Here is an 18,535-nt window from a genome sequence, read left to right as displayed (position 1 = left end):
TGCATGAAGCCCCGGTTATGATCTGTTGCACTTCTTAAAAGAAAGAGAGTGTGTATTTTTACTTCTGAGTCCTCAGGAGGTAACTCAGAAGCTCCAGGTCATCCTAAGCTACATATTAAGGTCAAAGTTAGCCTGCAGTACATGAGCTGTCTGGGGGAATGCACTGGTAATGGTGTAATAGGTAGTCAGTAGTTAGTCCTTATAAAGCTCTAGCACTGCTTCCTTAGCTTACACTAGACATGGTGTTGCTGTATCAGAAAGGTTTGCAAACCTAAGCACGGTGGTGCCTATATGTTTATAATCCTAGAACCCCATAGGCAAATGCAGGAATATCAATAGTTCGAGGCAACCCACTGTCTCAAACTGGACACCAAAAAAGGCAGGTGTGATACACACCTATAATCTTTGGCAGGAAGATGAAGCAAGAGCATCTCAATGAGTTGTTTCGATGGGTGACTTTGGTTGTCAATTTGAATACATCTGGAATCAACTAAAAGCCAAGCAGCTGGGCATGCCTATAAGGGATTTTCCTGAATGGATCATTTGAAGTGGGAAGACTCATGCTAAACCTGGGCCACACTAACTGCCGGCAGCCCACGTGAAAGGACATGGAAAAGGGAGCTCTTGCTTTCTTTCCCTCACTCTCACAAGCCAGTTTGTCTCTCCTGCTGCTGAGGCGTTATGTTGCGGGTAATCAGAACCTACTTTCTCAGGATTGCAATGCAGACTGAAGCTCTCTAAGAATCCCCCAAGACTCCAGCAGCACACTGGAACTGCTGTGACGTCCAATCTTGAGGTTCTTAGATTCTTGATGTTGGGATTCTGTAAACCTCACCCCTCAGTTACCTAGCAACAGCCAGGTATACCCCACCTCTCAATTACCCAGCAGTGGCCAGATATGCTCCGCCCCAGTGACCTGACACTATAAAAGGAGCCGCTTGACTCCTCCTCTCTCTCTTGGCCTCTCCTGCCCTTGTGCCCTTGCTCTCCCATTTCCCTTCCCCCCTCTCTCCCACGTGCTCATGGCCAGCCTCTACTCCTCTACTTCTCTCTCTGCCTCTACCACCCTCTTAACTCTCCCATGACCTGAATAAACTCTATTCCGTACTATACTGTTGTGTGGCTGGTCCCTCAGGGAAGGGATTCCCAACATGGACCCCCCAGAGGCATCTCCCTTGCCCTCAGGCCTCACCGCACCTCTATGGGCCATATGACCCCCACTCTCTTCATCCTTCCCCTAACATTGGTGCCGTGACTCGGATCGTTATCTTTTCCTTACACTTGACCTTTCTGTCCTGAGACAGCTATTGTTAGACTACCCAGAAAACACACTGTAGTCCTCTAGGTCATTGTAATTAATCGTTAAATATATGATTTACATATATTTATATGTAAGTACATATCCCTATTAATTCTTTTGCATTAGAGAACCCTATTACACCTATGTGGTGAGACTCCCCACTGCTGGGGTTTTTAAGAACCTGAGTCTGGGCTCTGGGAATTCTAACAAGCTAGACTCAGTGACTGTCCCCAACAGGCTAAAACAGACAATAATGAAAAGCAGAAAGAGAAATATGTATTCAGGATATCAGTTTTATTCAAGGAACTAATAAGAGGTTCAGTAACTGTTCCCCCTAAGATTATCTTCAGAGTTTTGACTTGAGGTTTAGGTTCGAACAGAAGGCAAGAGGTGTGCATGACTAAGCAGTTCTAGTCATGGGACGCCTCCCACCCAGGACTGACCCATCATTGCTTCAGTGCCAGTCTCTCCTTCACAGCAGTCTCACAGGTGTGTCAGACCTGAGAAACCTCTTCCCGGGAATTAGGTTTCTCCTCTGGGTGGAACAAATAGGGTCCCTTTTCCTTCTAGCATGAGATTTCCTGGAGTAGTTCCAATCCCTTAAAACACATTGTTTCTTTTATTTTCTTTTTTTGAGACAGGTTCTTGCTATATATCTTTGGCTAACCTGGATCTTCTAAGGCTGGCCTTAAATACTCAGAGATCCAGCTGCCTCTGCCTCCCCTGTGCTGGGATTAAAGGTAGTTTGCATTGTTTCAGTAGCTTGATAACAAAAGGGAATGGACCATTTCATGATGGTTTAGACCTAGTTTTCTTTCTTTTCTTTCTTTCTTTTTTTTAAGAGGTGTCAGGCATTGGTAATGAATGCAAAGGAAAAAGGAGGCCAGGTATAGTACCTACTTATAATTTTAACACAATAGTGGGGGAGGCAGCAAGGGACCAGGAGGGATGCAGAAATGCTTCAGTGGTTAAAAGCACTTGTTCCTGCAGAAGACCTGAATTCAAGTCCAAGCCCCCACACATCAGCTCACAACCATCTATAACTCCAGTTCCACACTCTTCTGACTTCCATGGGCAATAGGCACGCATGTGGTATGTAGACATACATGCAGGCAACACACCATATATATGTTGTATGAATCTGGGCATGGCAGTGCAGACCTTTAATCCCAGCACTCGGAAGGCAGAGAGAGGCAGGCAGATTTCTGAGACTAAGCTCAGCCAGCCAGGGCTACACAAAGAAACCCTGCCTCAAAAATTAATTAATTAATTAATTAATTAATTAATTAAAATAATAAAACAAAAAAACAAAACAAGAAACACAAGAGTGAACCACCAGGTGGGTGCTTGGAACTAAACTCAGGTGCTCTTACCCACGAGCCACCTCTCCAGGCCCTAGCTATTGTTGTTATTTTATTTATCGCTAAAACACTGATAATGTCAGAACGTTCATAGGATTTTGAAGTTAAATAACAATTCTGGTCTGAAGAAAGAGCTAGTGCTGGTACTCTGGATTCAAGGCCAGCCTGGTCTAGGACAGGTGTGTGCGGTGGCTTACACCTGTAACTGCAACACAAGTATTGTAATTTAGACACTGAGGCAGGACTGGCATTAGATATTAGGAGCAATCCTGAGCTACATAATTCCTGACAAGCCTGAGCCCATAGTATGTCTCTAAAACTATAGCCCAGAATGTGGCTCCATCGGTACAATACCTGCCTAGCATGCTCAAGGCCCTCAGTTCCAGCCCCAACACCAACAACTGGATACAGCAGGAAGCTTACAGTGCTGTCTTACATACACCAGGATCTGAGTTTGGTCCTCAACACAGAAGAGTCTCGGTCAAGGGAGAGAGGAAGATGGGAAGGAAAGAAGTGGTAAACGGTTGATTCCTAGCAATGTTTTGCCCACAAGGGAGCTCTTTAAGGCCAGGTGCTGGGAAGCTGAGGTGATCTCCAAGTTCTCAGGGCCCTGGTCTCCCCTCTGGGACAATTCTCTTCTTCCTGTGAATGTCACTGTGTCAGGGGGAGGACATCAGAAATGGGTGAATCTCTCCCTGCAGTCTCAGCCTGCATTCCATTCAGCAGCAATCCTCAGGAGTCTTGTTTTAAAGATGTATTTGTTTATTCTATATAAGTACAGTGTCACTGTCTTCAGACACACCAGTGGAGGACATCAGATCCCATTACAGATGGCTGTGAGCCACCATGTGGTTGCTGGGATTTGAGCTCAGGACCTTTGGAAGAGCAGTGAGTGCTCTTAACCACTGAGCCATCTCTCCAGCTCACAATCTTCAGGGTTCTTGGAAAGAGGCAATGTTCCACTCTTTCTTTGTATCCTGAAAGGGGTTGGAAGATGCCAGACATCAAGTGCTGTGCACCTGTCTCTCATCATATTAGTTGCTAATGACAAGTTAGTCATTACTACTTGATGTTATTATCCAAAGGGAAAGGTTAAAGAAACATATGTTATCTTTTGATTTGGTTATTTTGAAACAGGTTCTTCTGTGGTTCAGGCTGACCTTAGTTAGATTTTGGTATGTAGCCTGAAGATGGTGACCTTGAACTCTGTTTTGTTTCTTTCTTTCCAGACAAGGTTTTATGAAGGCCATGCTGGCCTCAAACTCTCTGTGCAGGAAGACCTTGAACTTCTGCTCCTCCTGCCTCTAACTCCAGAGCGCTGGGAAGAAAGGCATGCATAGCTCCCACCATACCCAGTTTCTCATAGTGCTGGGCATTAAACCCAGGGCTGAGACATTTCTAACCCCCCGGCAACCCTTACTACGCTATTGTGTTTGAGGTTGTGGCTTGTGTGTGCTGTACCTGTGGATATAAGAAGAGAAATTATCTCCTTCCACCCTCACATGGGTCCCATGATTCAACTCAGGTCAGCAGGCTTCCGCAGCAAGTGTTCTTTCTGCTCAGCCATCTTGCCACTCTACTTCTAGCCTATTTGGTTTTGTTTTCTTTTTTTAATTTTTAATATATTACCTATCTATTGTACATGTATCTTATCTAATTTAATTAATTAATTATAGTTAAATTTTTGTTGTTGTTGCTTGAGAAAAGCTCTCTCTACATAGCCCTTGCTGTCCTGGTATTCATTACATAGACCAGGCTGGCCTTGAACTCCCAGAGATTCACCTGTTTCTGCCTCCCAGTGCTGGGATTAAAGCATAAGTCACCACACCCAGTTAATTTTTTTTTAATTATTTTATTTTATGTGAATGGTTGTTTTGCCTAAACATATATCTGTGCACCATGAGTGTGCCTTATGCTCAAGGAGTTCAGAAAAGGATGTCTAATTCCCTGGAACTGGAGTTCCAGATAGTTGTCGGTTGCCATGTGGTTGCCACACCAACTACTCTTCTTTTTTAAGATTTATTTTGTTTCGCTTTTGCTTGTTTTTAGTTTTCAAGACTGGGTTCCTCTGTGTAATCCTGACTGTCCTGGAACTTGCTCTGTAGACCAGGCTGGCCTTGAACTCAAGATCTGACTGCCTCTGCCTCCCAAGTACTGGGAACAAAAGCATGTGCTACGGTGTCTGGCTTGTTTTTATCTTTAATTATGTGTACGTGTGTGTGCCTGGGTATGGGTATGTTATGGGAGTGTGCCCATGGAACACAGAGGGGCAGATTCCTTGAGTTACAGATAGTGTATGCTGCCCAATGTGTGCTGGAACCTAACTTGGGTCCTCTGAAAGAGCAGTACTTACTCTTGACCACTAAATGAGTACACCAGCCTTGCTTTCCTTTTGAAAAAGTATGTATATGTATGTGTATGTGTATGTTTGTATATGGGGTGTGTGTGTGTGTGTGTGTGTGGTATGTGTGTGTGTGTGTGTGTGTGTGTGTGTGTGTGTGTATACAAAGGCCAAAGGAAAATGTCAGGTATCAACTATGTACCTTTCTTTGTTGTGACAAGGCCTCTCAATGAACCTGCTGCTCTGCATATTTTGACTGGCTAGACAAAGCCCAAGGGAATAGCTTGTCCATTCTCCCAGTCCTGGGGTTACAGGCCAAAGTGCCCATAACCGAACTTTTATAAGCCTCCTTTTAAAACATTTTGTTATTTTTGATGTTAAGTGTATTTACGTGTATTGGTATTTTGCCTTGCATGTATGTCTGTGCAGTACTCCTGTGCCTGATGCCTAGAGGGCAGAAGAAGGTGTCACATTCCTGGAACTGGAGTTACAAATGTTTTGAGTCACCATGTGGATGCTGGGAACTGAACCTAAGTCCCCCCCGCCCCCCAACAACAAATGCTCTCGATCATTGAGCCGTCTCTCCTGCCTCATGCCCAGACTTTTCATGGGTTCTGAGGCTCTGAACTCAAGTCCCCATACTCCTGAAGCAAGTACTCTTACCCACTGAACGATATCCACAGCCCTGTCTTCCTTCTTTCTAAAATGATTTATTTATTTTTATTTATGTGCATTGGTGTTTTGTCTGCTTGTATGTCTGTGTGAGGGTGTCAGAGTCTCTAGAACTGGAATCACAGACAGTTGTGAGATATCATGTGGGTGCTGGGAATTGAACGTAGGTCCTCTGGAAGAGCAGCCATGCTCTTAATGGCTGAGCCATCCCTCCAGCCCTTGGTTTTGTTTTGTTTTTATTTGTTTGTTTGTTTGAGGAAGTTATTTCATTATTAGTGGAAAAATTTTGGAACCCCACATGTTATCTTGGAAATTGGAGTATTGGGGTTCCCTTATGAGGGTTTTGGTCTTGCTTTATAATTTTTTCTTTTTTCTTTTCTTAGATTTGTTTATTCTATCTTATGTGTGTGTAGGTGGTTTGCCTGCATGTATGTATGTGGACCGTGTGCTTGCCTGGTGCCCGCAGCAGCCGGAGAGGACATCAGGTCCCCTGGACCTGGAGCTGTGGGTGGTTGTGAGCTGCTCTAAGAATTGAACCCAGTCCTCTGTGAGAGCACCAAGTGCTCTAGGCTACTGAGCCATCTCTCTGGTCTTATTAATAAAATAATTTAATAAAGAACTCAGAAGGAAGTTTGAGAACAATCTTATTAGAGTTTCAAACAACCCCACCCCCAACCCGCAGGGCAGGCAGGGTGTAAACTTCAGCAGGGAGAAGGGAAATCTGTGGTGGAGGGGGGGGTTAGGGCAGCTCTGAAGTCAGCCACAGGGTGAAGGGGACAGGGAAGGACTGCTTAGAGAGGAGACACCTGCATGTCTGTGGCTCTCATTAGGACTGTGCTTTCTGGGAAGGAAAAGTACATTATTACCTCCCTTAAGGTATAATTATTCTTCCTATCTCTTTAGCCTGGCTTAGAAAAAGCCTATCTTCCTAAGGGACAGTCCCTTAGGCAAGTGATTATTTAGCCTAACTGGAATGTTGGGTCTCCAAGGAAGCCAAGAATTCCATTTCTAGACCAGGAGAAAAGAGAAGCTCTCCTTCAGTGGGCCTCCAACTCGACTGGAACATCACCGTTTGGCCCAGACTTGCCTCAAACTCCTGACACTCATGCTGAAATTACGGGAGATTGCCGCCTTATCTGTTGGTCCCTCACCACCTTCCCTGGAGACAGGGGCCCTTGAGTAGCCAAGATAAAACTTGCTGTGTAACAGAAGTCACTGGTCTCAGATTCCCTCACGAGTCTTCCAACGTGTGGTCTTCTTGTGCCAGCTTCCAGAGTGCTGTGAGGATGGGTGAGTTCTACCACACAGGGCACTGGTGGCGATGGTGGCGGAGGCAGTGGTGGCTGTGCTGGTGGTAGTGGCAGTGGTGGCTGTGGTGACAGTGGTGGTTGTGGTAACAGTTATGGCTGTGGTGACAGTGGTGGCTGTGGTGGTGGTGGTGACAGTGGTGGCTGTGCTGGTGGTAGTGGCAGTGGTGGCTGTGGTGACAGTGGTGGTTGTGGTAACAGTTATGGCTGTGGTGACAATGGTGACAGTGGTGGCTGTGGTGACAGTGGTGGCTGTGGTGACAGTGGTGGCTGTGGTGACTGTGGTGGCTGTGGTGACAGTGGTGGCTGTGGTGACAGTGGTGGTTGTGGTGGTAGTGATGACAGTGGTGACAGTGGTGGCTTTGGTGACAGTGGTGATGGTAGTGGCAGTGGTGGCTGTGGTGACAGTGGTGGTTGTGGTAACAGTTGTGGCTGTGGTGACAGTGGTGGCTGTGGTGGTGGTGGTGGCAGTGGTGGCTGTGGTGACAGTGGTGGCTGTGGTGACAGTGGTGACAATGGTGACAGTGGTGGCTGTGGTGACAGTGGTGGCTGTGGTGACTGTGGTGGCTGTGGTGACTGTGATGACAGTGGTGGTTGTGATATTGGTGACTGTGGTGACTGTGGTGACAGTGGTGGCTGTGGTGACAGTGGTGGTTGTGGTGGTAGTGATGACAGTGGTGACAGTGGTGGCTTTGGTGACAGTGGTGGCTTTGGTGACAGTGGTGATGGTGGTGGCAGTGGTGGGGTGGGGTGGTTGTGTTGCTATTGTTCTTCCTCTTCTTGTGTTTTATTAGTATTTATTGTAAAAAAAAACAATACATTGCTTTGTTGAATTTTCTTGCAAACTTACAGCATATTTTATTCACATGACTGTAAACCTCTCCTCAGCCTAGTCCTTCCCTGACTCTGACAGCCTCCTCTCAACTTTAACAAGATTTTTTGAGACTCCACTTTGAGAGAAGGTGAGATTTCTTTTCTCTTCCAGAGTCCGGCTTATTTCCTTTAACACAAGGACCTCTGGTTTCACCCATTGTCCTTAAAAAGACATGATGTGTTTCTTGTTTCTGTTTGAACAACACTTCATGTTATTCTTATAGGACTTTGACAAAAGACTAGTCAGAAACTAGGCACAAATCACACCAGGATCACTGTCAGTTTAGGAAATAAATCCCTTTTGCAAATCAATTTCTGTTTCTTTCAATTCATACGTTTCTGTAGTGTAGGGAAGTCTTCTTTTCTTATGCTGTTTGTTTTTTGATTGTTGTTTCTTTGAAGCAGTCTATGTAGGTTGTCCTCAGTATGTAGACCAGGCCGGCCTTGAACACACAGGGATCTGCCTGCCTCTGCCTCCGGAGCGAATTAAAAATGACTCAGTCTGAGGTCATTTTTGAGGGTATTTGTAGTTGTTTCTTTCCTCCCCTGGGTCCAGAAACCTATGGTGTTATCTGCTACCAGTTTAGGTATGGAGAAAGGGACAGGATTACATTTTACCTGGCTTTGCTGTGGCCCTTTACCCCTAACCTTGCTCCCCTCCCCTTTGGGAGCCAGGGGCAGGCTTTGTCTATAAAGGGATGCATGAGTGCCTTAGGGGGCCTATTTGGGGTTTAACAATCCTCACAAAGGCCTCCTGGAGGTTTGTTATAGGCTTCTTTGATCCCTTCACTCCCACTGAGGCTGGGCTTAACTGTGGTCCCCATTACATTTTAAGCACTTTGTGCTGACAATGGCTTACCCTTGCAGTTTGAGCTTGAAGATACTGTTACAAAGGAAAGCAGCCAGCAGGTCTTTAACTGCTCCAAGTGACCAAGCAGCCCAGCAGCCCCAGTGTACTGTCTTTCTTACTTACATCCTCCCCCAGGCACCCCAGTTCCCTTAGCCCTTTGGGGTTCTTTTTTTATCTCATCTATTGCTAACACGGTTCATTGTCCCTCTATTGTTCAGGACACACTACCTTTTCTTATTCCCTCTCACCACGGCCAGCTCTCCATCCTCTCTGGTACTGTTGTTAGCCAACTCCTTGAAGGTCAAAGGTCACTATCGCAGTGAAAGAGCTCTAGAACTGGCCTATTCTGAAGATTCGAGTCCACTAGCTCTAGCAATGCCCTGGCCAGAGAACTGGCCTATTCTGAAGATTCGAGTCCACTTTTGATAAGTTCTCCTTTCCAGAGTGTCTGGGTCTGGATCTGACCTAAACACCTCAGGCTAGTAGAGTTGGGGATGGGCACAAACAGGACAACTTCACAAGTAGGAGTGAGGACCAAACAGAGCTTGGTCCCACCGTTTGCAAGCCAATTGACTATGACAAAATCACACAAGTGCCTTCTGTCTTAGTCTCCTCATCCATAGCTGGAAATAAAGACAACACCTGCATCTCTGCAGTCTTTGGCGAGGATGAAAGTGGATAATGGCATACATACCTAAAAGTCAGTGCTGGGAGGCAGGAGAGACCCATGGAGACAGTCTGAACTGTAAGGAAAAGATGATGGGGCACCAATGTTATGAAAAGATGACATCCCGGGTTTCGGGTTTCGGCACCAATGTTAGGGGAAGAATGAAGAGAGTGGGGGCATATGGCCCATGGAGATGCAGCGAAGCCTGGGGGCAAAGGAGATGCCTCTGGGGGTCCATCTTGGGAATCCCTCCCCCCCCAGGGACCAGCCACACAACGGTATAGTACAGAATAGAGTTTATTCAGGTCATGGGAGAGTTAAGAGAGTGGTAGAGGCAGAGAGAGAGAGATTGAGAGAGAGAGAGAGAGAGAGAGAGAGAGAGAGAGGAATAGAGGAGTAGAGGCCAGCCATGAGCACGTGGAGAGAGAGGGGGGAAAGGGAAGGGGAAGAGCAGGGGTAGGGTTGAGAGAGCAAGAGAGCCAGGAGGCAAGAGAGGCCAAGAGAGAGAGGAGGGGCAAGCAGCCTCCTTTTATAGTGTCAGGTCACTGGGGTGGAGCATACCTGGCTACTGCCAGGTAATTGAGGGGTGGGGTTTACAGAATCCGAACATGAACTCCTCAACCCTGGTGGTCAACACTTCTCTGTTCCACTGATGAATCCCTTGGGAGGCCTTTGGTTCCAGCGCCAGTCAGCATTCAGGGAAACCTGCTTGCATGGCTGACTGGTCCCATAGCTATTTCTAGTTCCCTATCCTCAGGTTCCCCAGGAGTAATACTCAGGATGGCTAATTCCTCTCACCCCTTGCTGCCTCCCATTGGTTTTTGTTTGTTTATTTGTTTGTTTGTTTGGCTGGTTGGTTGGTTGCTTTTTCAAGACAGGATTTCTCTCTGTTATAGTCTTGACTGTCCTGAAACTTGCTCTGTAGACCAGTCTGGTTTCTTAATTCACAGAGATCCCTTTGCCTCCCAAGTGCTTGGATTAAAGGCACCCCCTCCCACCACTGCTCCTCTCCCACTGGTTTTATCTCTTCCCTAACACAGACTTTCTGTATTTCCTTCTCCCAGCATTAAATCCTAGAGCAAATTCCAATATCTTGGGGACTATTGTTTCAGTAATCTAATAGTCAAAGAAACACAAGTGTCTCTTCAGAATATCTTTAGTTCTGCCGGGATGGGTACAATGTCACATCTTGTTCTCATGGTTTACTTATCCCCCTCTGCTAGACTGTGAGAAAGAAAAATATAATATTATTCTATCTGGCCATCTGGGGGCATTGCTCTGTCCAAGTCTGGCTGTGGCTCACACGTTGCTGAGTACTGGGGAAAGGCTGAGATACTGAGAAGGACTTCTATATTCTGTGACCCTGACCTCTCCTAATTTAGCCTGTGGTTAGAGCCCTCGTAGTGCAAAGGGAAAGTATCATGGTGTCTGTGTGTGTAACTGTCAAACCATGGAACACAGACCACCCAACTAGAATGTATGTTAACATGGAAGGAAAAGGGAAGGGCTATAATGCAAAGGGGAAATAGCCAGTGCACCCTACATTAGGGGATTAGCCTTTGGATGTGGATTTGCTAAGCTAACATAGACATCCTGGAAGAAGAAAAGCTTGATGTACCATTTCTCAGTTATGAGAACCTGAAACAAGCCCAGTGGAGTAGAGACTCGGCTGCTCTGTAAGGACACGAGGTGTGGCATGGACACAGATTTCTTCTTATAGGGAGGTGTCTGCTGGGTCTGGTTCAGTCCTTGTGGGGTCACATGCTCCATCAACCTGCACTACTTACATCTGGCTGGTCTTCCTCTGGCTTCTAGGGTACCAGGTACCAGAAGACAGAGGACTCATTAGCACCTATTCTACAACTGGATATGTTTATCAAATGAGTTTGCAGCAGTTGCCTTAGAAAGCCTATAAGTCAGTTTTCCCAGGATACCTCCTGGGAGGGGGTAGCCTCACCAAAGCCTGAACAACTTAGGGAAGTGTGTGCTTCTTTTCTCCTTCATCCTTTCCCAATGTCCCAGATAACTCAGGTTTCCAACCACCTTCCACTGACCCACACCACACAGAAGTAGGACTATGTTTAATTCCTAAAAGTTGCACTTAGCTCAATGGCAGAGTACACACTTAGGATGTGAATGGTCCTGGGTTTAATCCCAATTACACATACACAGATTGTTAAAATAGCAATGAATCGTGGCCTTTTTCCTTCCTCAGCTATAAACCTTTAGGCTTTCTTTGGCATGGAGAATGGGAGTGGAGTGGGGTGTTGAGACAGGGTCTCCTGGAATCCACAGAGATCCATTTGCCTCTGTCTCCCAAGTGTTGGGATTAAAGGTGTGCACCACTACAGTTTTCTAGGACTCTCACAGGAAATTCTGTTATAGGAAATGACACCTCTTAACCCCCTTGTGCAACCCTTGTGACCCATGGTTTTATCTTATCAAACTATAGCTCTATCCAAGGCATCACTAAAGCCACCCTATAGTCTCATTTATTGAAAAAAGCAGAAGATAGAAAAGAGAGATTTTTAGCACCCCTTAAAGTGTACATGTGGCCATTGTGAGCCACTTAAGCAAGATTCTCCCTGAGAAGCCATATCCTTATCCTTTCCTTTCCCCAAGCATTCCTCTTTCTATTAAGGCCATGCCTACATTTGTATTAACATTCTCTTCTTTATAAATTCCACTACTAATTCATAGCAGCTCATTCTGAAGTTCTTTTTGACAGGAATGTTAAGGATTTTGACTTGGGAGATGGGGATGTAGCTCAGTTGGTAGAGTGCTTGACTAGTATCTTAGGGCTTCCATTGTTGTGAAGAGACACCATGACCAAGGCAACTCTTATAAAGGACAACATTTAATTGGGGCTGGCCTACAGATTCTGAGGTTTAGTTCATTATCATCGTGGTGGGAAGCATGGCAGTATCCTGGCAGGCATGGCTCTGAAGAAGCTGAGAGTTCTATGTCTTGTTCTGAAGGCAAACAAGGAAAATAAAATGATTTCCAGGCAGCTAAGAGGAGGGTCTCAAAGTGTGTCACCCCTATAGTGACACACTTTCTCCAACAAGGCCACACCTACTTCAACAAGGTTATATCTTCTAGTAGTGTCAATCCCTGGGCCAAGCATATTCAAATCACCACACCTAGCATTCCTGAATTTCCAGCACCTACCTGTGGATTCACAACTATCTGTAACTCCAGTTCCAGGAAATTCAGTGCTGTCTTCTGGCCTCCAAGAATAACAGGGATTCAAGTGGAACACAGACTAGAACATACACAAAACACCCATGGACATACAAAATAAAAATAAATAAACCTTAAAGAAAACAAAAAGAAATTCTGGCTTCCAGGGCTGGAGAGATGTCACAGCGGGACTTATTTCTCTCCCAGAGGACTAAAGTTTTACTCTCAGCTCTTACATGATGCAGTTCACTGAAGCCTATATAGCTCCAGCTCCAGAGTGTGCAATACCTTTGCACATTTGTACACACACACAGGAGAGAGAGAGAGAGAGAGAGAGAGAGAGAGAGAGAGAGAGAGAGAGAGAGAGAGGTGGGTGGGGGAGAGGAGAGGGAAAGAAGCAGAGGGAGAGGAAAGATTCCATCTTCTGCCAGGGCTGCCAGCACACCTTTGATCCTAAGCCCTGGGAGGCAGAGACAGGCAGGTGTCTGCATTCCAGACTAACCAGAGTTACACAGTGAGACCCTGTTTCTAAAAACAAACAAACAAGCAGAAAAGCAGTCCCAGAGTAAAGTGCTTGCTGAACAACCATGAGGACCTGGGTTTGGATCCCCAGTACCTAGTAACACTGGGCAACAGCGCAGAGAAAGGCACATGCCGATAAGGCCGGATGCCCCCCTAGGCCAGCTGTAATAGCAAGTTTTGGGTTAAATAAGACATCTCCAACCCCTTTAAGGTGAGAAGTTGGAGAAATTGTTCAGTGGTTAAGTACACACATTGCTATTTGAAAGAGCCAGAGTTTGTTTCCTAGCACTCAAGTTGGTGGCTCCTGGTTGCAACTGTAAGTTTAGGGAGACCACTGAATGTCCATGTGCACATACTAAATAAGACAAGAGTAATAGAAGACACAGAAGTTGACCTCTGGCTTCTACATGTATACACACACACACACACACACACACACACACACACACACGGAGGGGGGCGAGGGAGAGGGAGAAACAACTCAGGTCATTGCATGGGGCAGCCCCACGACCTAACACTGTTAAGAATATCATAAGATAGTTTTATTTCCATCTCTTTTAAAGATAAACTAAGGCATTGAAAGACAGTCTCCTTCAAGACTATTCTGAAACAGGACAATAGAGTCCACGTCTTTGTCTGCCTGCTTGTCCATTTGAGAATGAGTGCTCCCAAGGATGCAGCGTGAAGCTCAGGCTCCTGACTTGGAGCCCTGAGGGAAGCCTGGAAAGGTAGAGCCGGGAGCCTTAAAGCAGCCAGCAGTGGTCGCAGCCCAGGCGGTGTGCTGTAATCGCCCTTGCAGGAGCTGAATGAACCACAGCAGCCATGGCTGTCGGCTGAGAACAGCGCCATCTAGCGAAGCCTAGGACTCAGCACCAAGTCGATGATGTCACTGCCAGGAGGCATGCCGGGAAGGCGAGCCATGATCAGGATTTACCAAAACGCAAAGGTAGGGGTAAACACCATTGCGGACTCCGTTTATCTGACCACTCCGTTTTTGGGGAACTCTGACCACATCAAGTATAATGCATCCCGTCTTGTTCGCTAGACAGGCTATTACCAAGAGCCTTGCACTTCTATCCTTATCGTCCCGTGTCCTCTGGCAACTGTCCAGGTCATTGTGACGGATCTCAGTCAGACCCCTCAGATTCCACAACGGATCCTTTCTTACCCTCCTCACACCCGCCCATTCACCACGCTATTCTTGTGTTGCATCCCATTCCTTACATCTCAAGGCTATCATACAGGAGGTGGAGGTGTCCTGTTCCTCCATGCACAGTTATTCTATTCTGTTCTGACTGCCTCTCTTAATTCATTCCAACAGCTACACCAGCCAGTATCGGGTCCTCTTCACTATTTCTTGTCTGGCAAATGAAGGAGAGACCCTCGTAAAAATTCTTTTGTTCTTAGGAACAACAGTCTGGGACTTTTCCTGTGATAGATGATAGATCAAACTTCTGAATTAGACCTACTGCCCTTTCACCACCAGGCCCTGGGAACCTACACCCTATCTTTCCCCCAGCTATGAATCCTCAGTGTTCGCCTGTACCAAAATCACTATTGGGATTTGTTAAATGTGCAAGTTCTGGGTTGGTACTTAAGATCCATCACACATGTTTGCACCAGGTTGCCGTGGTGCAGAGTCCCTTGTAGATGATCAGGAAATCCAAGGTTCTCTCCCACTGGTATGCAGACTTCCTTTTCCAAAGGACAGGGCTGCTCCTTTAAATTATGTTGAGGGCTGGAGAGGTGGCTCAGCAGTTAAGAGCACTGACTGCTCTTCCAGAGGACCTACGTTCAATTCTCAGCAACCACATGGTGGCTCAGAACTATCTGTAATAGAATCTGATGCTTACACTGAATACTCATATAGATAAAATAAATAAATAAATAAATAAAATCTTAAAAAAAATAAATTTGGGGCTGGAGAGATGTCTCAGCAGTTAAGAGCACTGACTGCTCTTCCAGAAGTCCTGAGTTCAAATCCCAGCAACCACATGGTGGTGCACAACCATCTGTAATGAGATCTGATGTCCTCTTCTGGTATGTCTGAAGATAGCTACAATGTTTTTTAAGATTTATTTATTTATTTTACGTGAGTACACTGTAGCTGATTCAGTACATCCTTGCTGAGGATGGAATGATTGACTATCCAGGCATATTTTAAGCTCAAGGCAATACATATGAGGGCCTGGCATCAAGGGTGAGGGGAACAGAAACACAGAGATTTGGGGTAAGGGACTCTGTAACAGTTTCCCTCAGCTGTCACTCACAGAGGTCCAGTTTGGGGAGGCGCCTCCTTCCCAGGATGCCCAGGACAGCCTGGGTGCACGACTCTACATTATCAAGGCTTTATCCCCTTGTGCTAGGGGGCTTAAGTCCCATCTGCATCATCCAACTGGAGACCGTCTGTACACCAGCAGCACCTTGTCTCTGGCTTTTGATCTATCAGAGTAAAACCAAGCCGTGTTCAGATAAATTTTCACTGTATAACCTGGAGGAATGAAAGCCAAAAGCCAGGTGTAGGTAAGGGCCAGACTCTGCCCAGCCCATGAGGCTGATGCCAAAAGAAACAAACTGGTAGATGCGGTATGAAGATAACAGAGATGACTGCTATGTCCTAAGCCTTCCTCCTTCTCTGCCTTTAAGGATGTTGCCACTTGAGGACTGTGGGCAAGGTTTGAATTGGGCCATAGAAAGGCAATGCCAGTGGTGGTGGTAGTTTTAATGTTTTGGATGAAAGGTCTCATGTAGCCCAGGCTGGCCTTGACTTCACTATATAGTCAAGGATGATCTTGAACTTCTGATCCTCCTGTCTCCACTTCTCAAGCTCTGGTATTACAGTGAAACACTCTGATGATGGCACCCAGGGCTTCATGCATGCTTGGAGAGCACTCTACCTACTGAGCCAACTCCTTGGTCTCCCCTACCCCCATTTTAATACTTTGAGACAGGGTCTCACTCTGTAGCCCAGCCCAGGCCGTCCTGGAGCTCAGTGTATAGCCTGGGCTGTCTTTGAGCTTACAATTTCAGCTTTTTAAGTCCTGGGTACTTATAGATCATATTAGATATTTACTATGTCCCAAACGCCCTTCCAAGCACTTAGCATTTAATTTTCTTTCACATTTCCAGTAATCCTTGTTTCACACCCTTGGTGAGATGTGCACGAAGCATCGTGGCTGGGGGAAGGAATGTAGGTGGGTCGAGTTGGGATGCACACTCAGTTTAGAGCAGACAATAGGTTTTTGGCTGGAGGACATTGCTAGGCTTCAGAGTCCAGAGTAGACGTAACTCCTCCTGCCTGATAGGCTGAGGACCTTGCTTTTTCCTCTGGGTTCCTTTTGTCTGAGTTTCTGTCCTTGGGAGTCAACTGCTATGGCTCAAGGAGATAGGATTGGGAGTCTAGGTCTGAGGCAGTCTGGCTATGGAAAGTTGAGTTTCTGCCTTCAGTGCCCTCTCCTCATCTCCCCTTCCTCTCTCCCTCCCTTCCTTTATCTTGCCTCCCTCCCTTCCTCTGGTGAGGGCTCCTGCATACTGAGTAATGCCCTACTACGGAACTCCACACACTTTCTGAAAGGAGTGTTGCTCAGGCACTCCCAGAAACCCGCTGGACTCTATTCATAGCTCCCAAGCACGATGGAGCCCAGGTGCAGGCGCAGCTTTAATTAACTTGTCCTTTCTTCAAATAGCTCTTTGCCTGGATCACAGGACAGGCACAGAAGAGGGACTGAAGAACCACCAGAGGCTTACTTATGTGCACATGCCTGAGCAGGAGGGTTGTCCAGGGACACAGCACCCCCTTTTCATCTCCACAGTCTGTTTAGTCATTCTTTTACCCCTCAAAAGAGAGGATCGTTTCCAATTCAGACATACTAGGCCCTGAGGTACAAACCTGAACCCAATAGACTTTTAGTTTAACTGGCCACCAGGTGTCACTAGAGGCAGCCACATGGCATCTCCTAGACCCGAGAAGAGGCAGGCTGATGGGGTGGGAAGTGTGATCTGAATTTGTTCCCTTCTCTTTCACCAGTCTGAATCAGAAGCACGTTCCTCCAGTGAAAACAAAAACAAAACCAAACAACAACAACAAAAAACCCAACCTCCCTCCCCCTCCTCCCACTTTCTTAACAGCCTAGCTATCGTGGGGCCTTGGGGATGCCAAACCTCAGGTCAGTTTGGAATTTTTCTACAGCTTGTGCCTCACAGAGCTCACTGGGCATCTTGCAAAAACCCACTGGTAACTGCCCTTTTCTCTCCCCAAAGCAGCACAGGTTATTAGAAAGCACTTCCTAATTTCCAAATTTTGACATTTACTTTAGCTTCTCTTTTATTTGCTGTCTATAGTCAAAAGCAGAAGCTTGTCTACTCTTCCAACATCAGGAGAGAGTGCTGAGTCCTTTGGGTTTACTTGTTCCTAGAGACTAAAGAGTGACTGTGTGTTGGCATTGGGGCCACACCAGAGAGTTCTGTCCTATGGCTTATAGTGTATCCAAAAAGCCAATGACAGCATTTGGGAGGTTAAAGCTGGAAACATAAATTTGAGGCCATCTTGGGCTACATAGTGAGACCCTGCCTAAAACCAAACAAACAGGGGCTAGAGAGAGATGGTTCAGTGTTGTGGCCTCCTCAGACACCCACACTTAAGTGCACATACCCACACACATCCACACATAATTAAAAATAAAAATAAATCTAAAAAGATAAAGTCCATTTATCTGGCCCTGATGGTGCACATCTTTAACCCCAGCACTCAGGAGGGAGAGTTAAGAAATTCTGAGTTCCAAGCCAGCCTTGTTTACAGAGCAAGATCCAGGACAGCCAAGCCTACACAGAGAAACCCTGTTTGAAAAACACATACAAGAAACAAACAAAGCCTGGTCTGCTGGGTCGCACCTGTAATACAAGAACACAGGAGGCCGGGGCAGCAGAATAGGGAATTCAAGACCAGACTGGGTTATATACAGAATTTGAGTCCAGCCTGGGCTAAATGAAAATTGTCTAAAAATAGCAAAATAGGCTAGAATTCTGGTATACCCCAACAATTCCAGCACCGAAGCAGCAGACACAGGGGGAGTTCAATGACAGCCGGAACTAAACAGTAGGATCTCAAAACAAAACAGAACAAAACCCCAAAGGGAAGTTGGAGAGGTGCCCAGTTGCTAAGAGTGCTACTGTATACCCACAAGAACCCGGATCAGACATTAGCATTTCTGTAACAAGTTAGTCATAGTCTCTTACATGCCTGTAATACCAACGCTTGGGGGATAGAGACAGGAGGGTCTGTGGGGTTCTCTGTCTGCCAGATTAGCTGAAGCTGCAAGCTGTGAGTTCAGGAAGAGACCTTTCTTTTCTTTTCTTTTCTTTTTTTGCCCCCCTCCCCCCAGGAAGAGACCTGTTTTTTGAGGAATAAGTCAAAGAGTAATAGAGGACACCAGATGCCCTTGTTTGGACTTTGCACACAG

This window comes from Micromys minutus, assembly GCF_963924665.1.
Source record: "Micromys minutus genome assembly, chromosome: 8".
NCBI classification, from domain to species: Eukaryota; Metazoa; Chordata; class Mammalia; order Rodentia; family Muridae; genus Micromys; species Micromys minutus.
The sequence above is the reverse complement of the archived record's forward strand: the minus strand, read 5'-3'. Positions refer to the sequence as shown.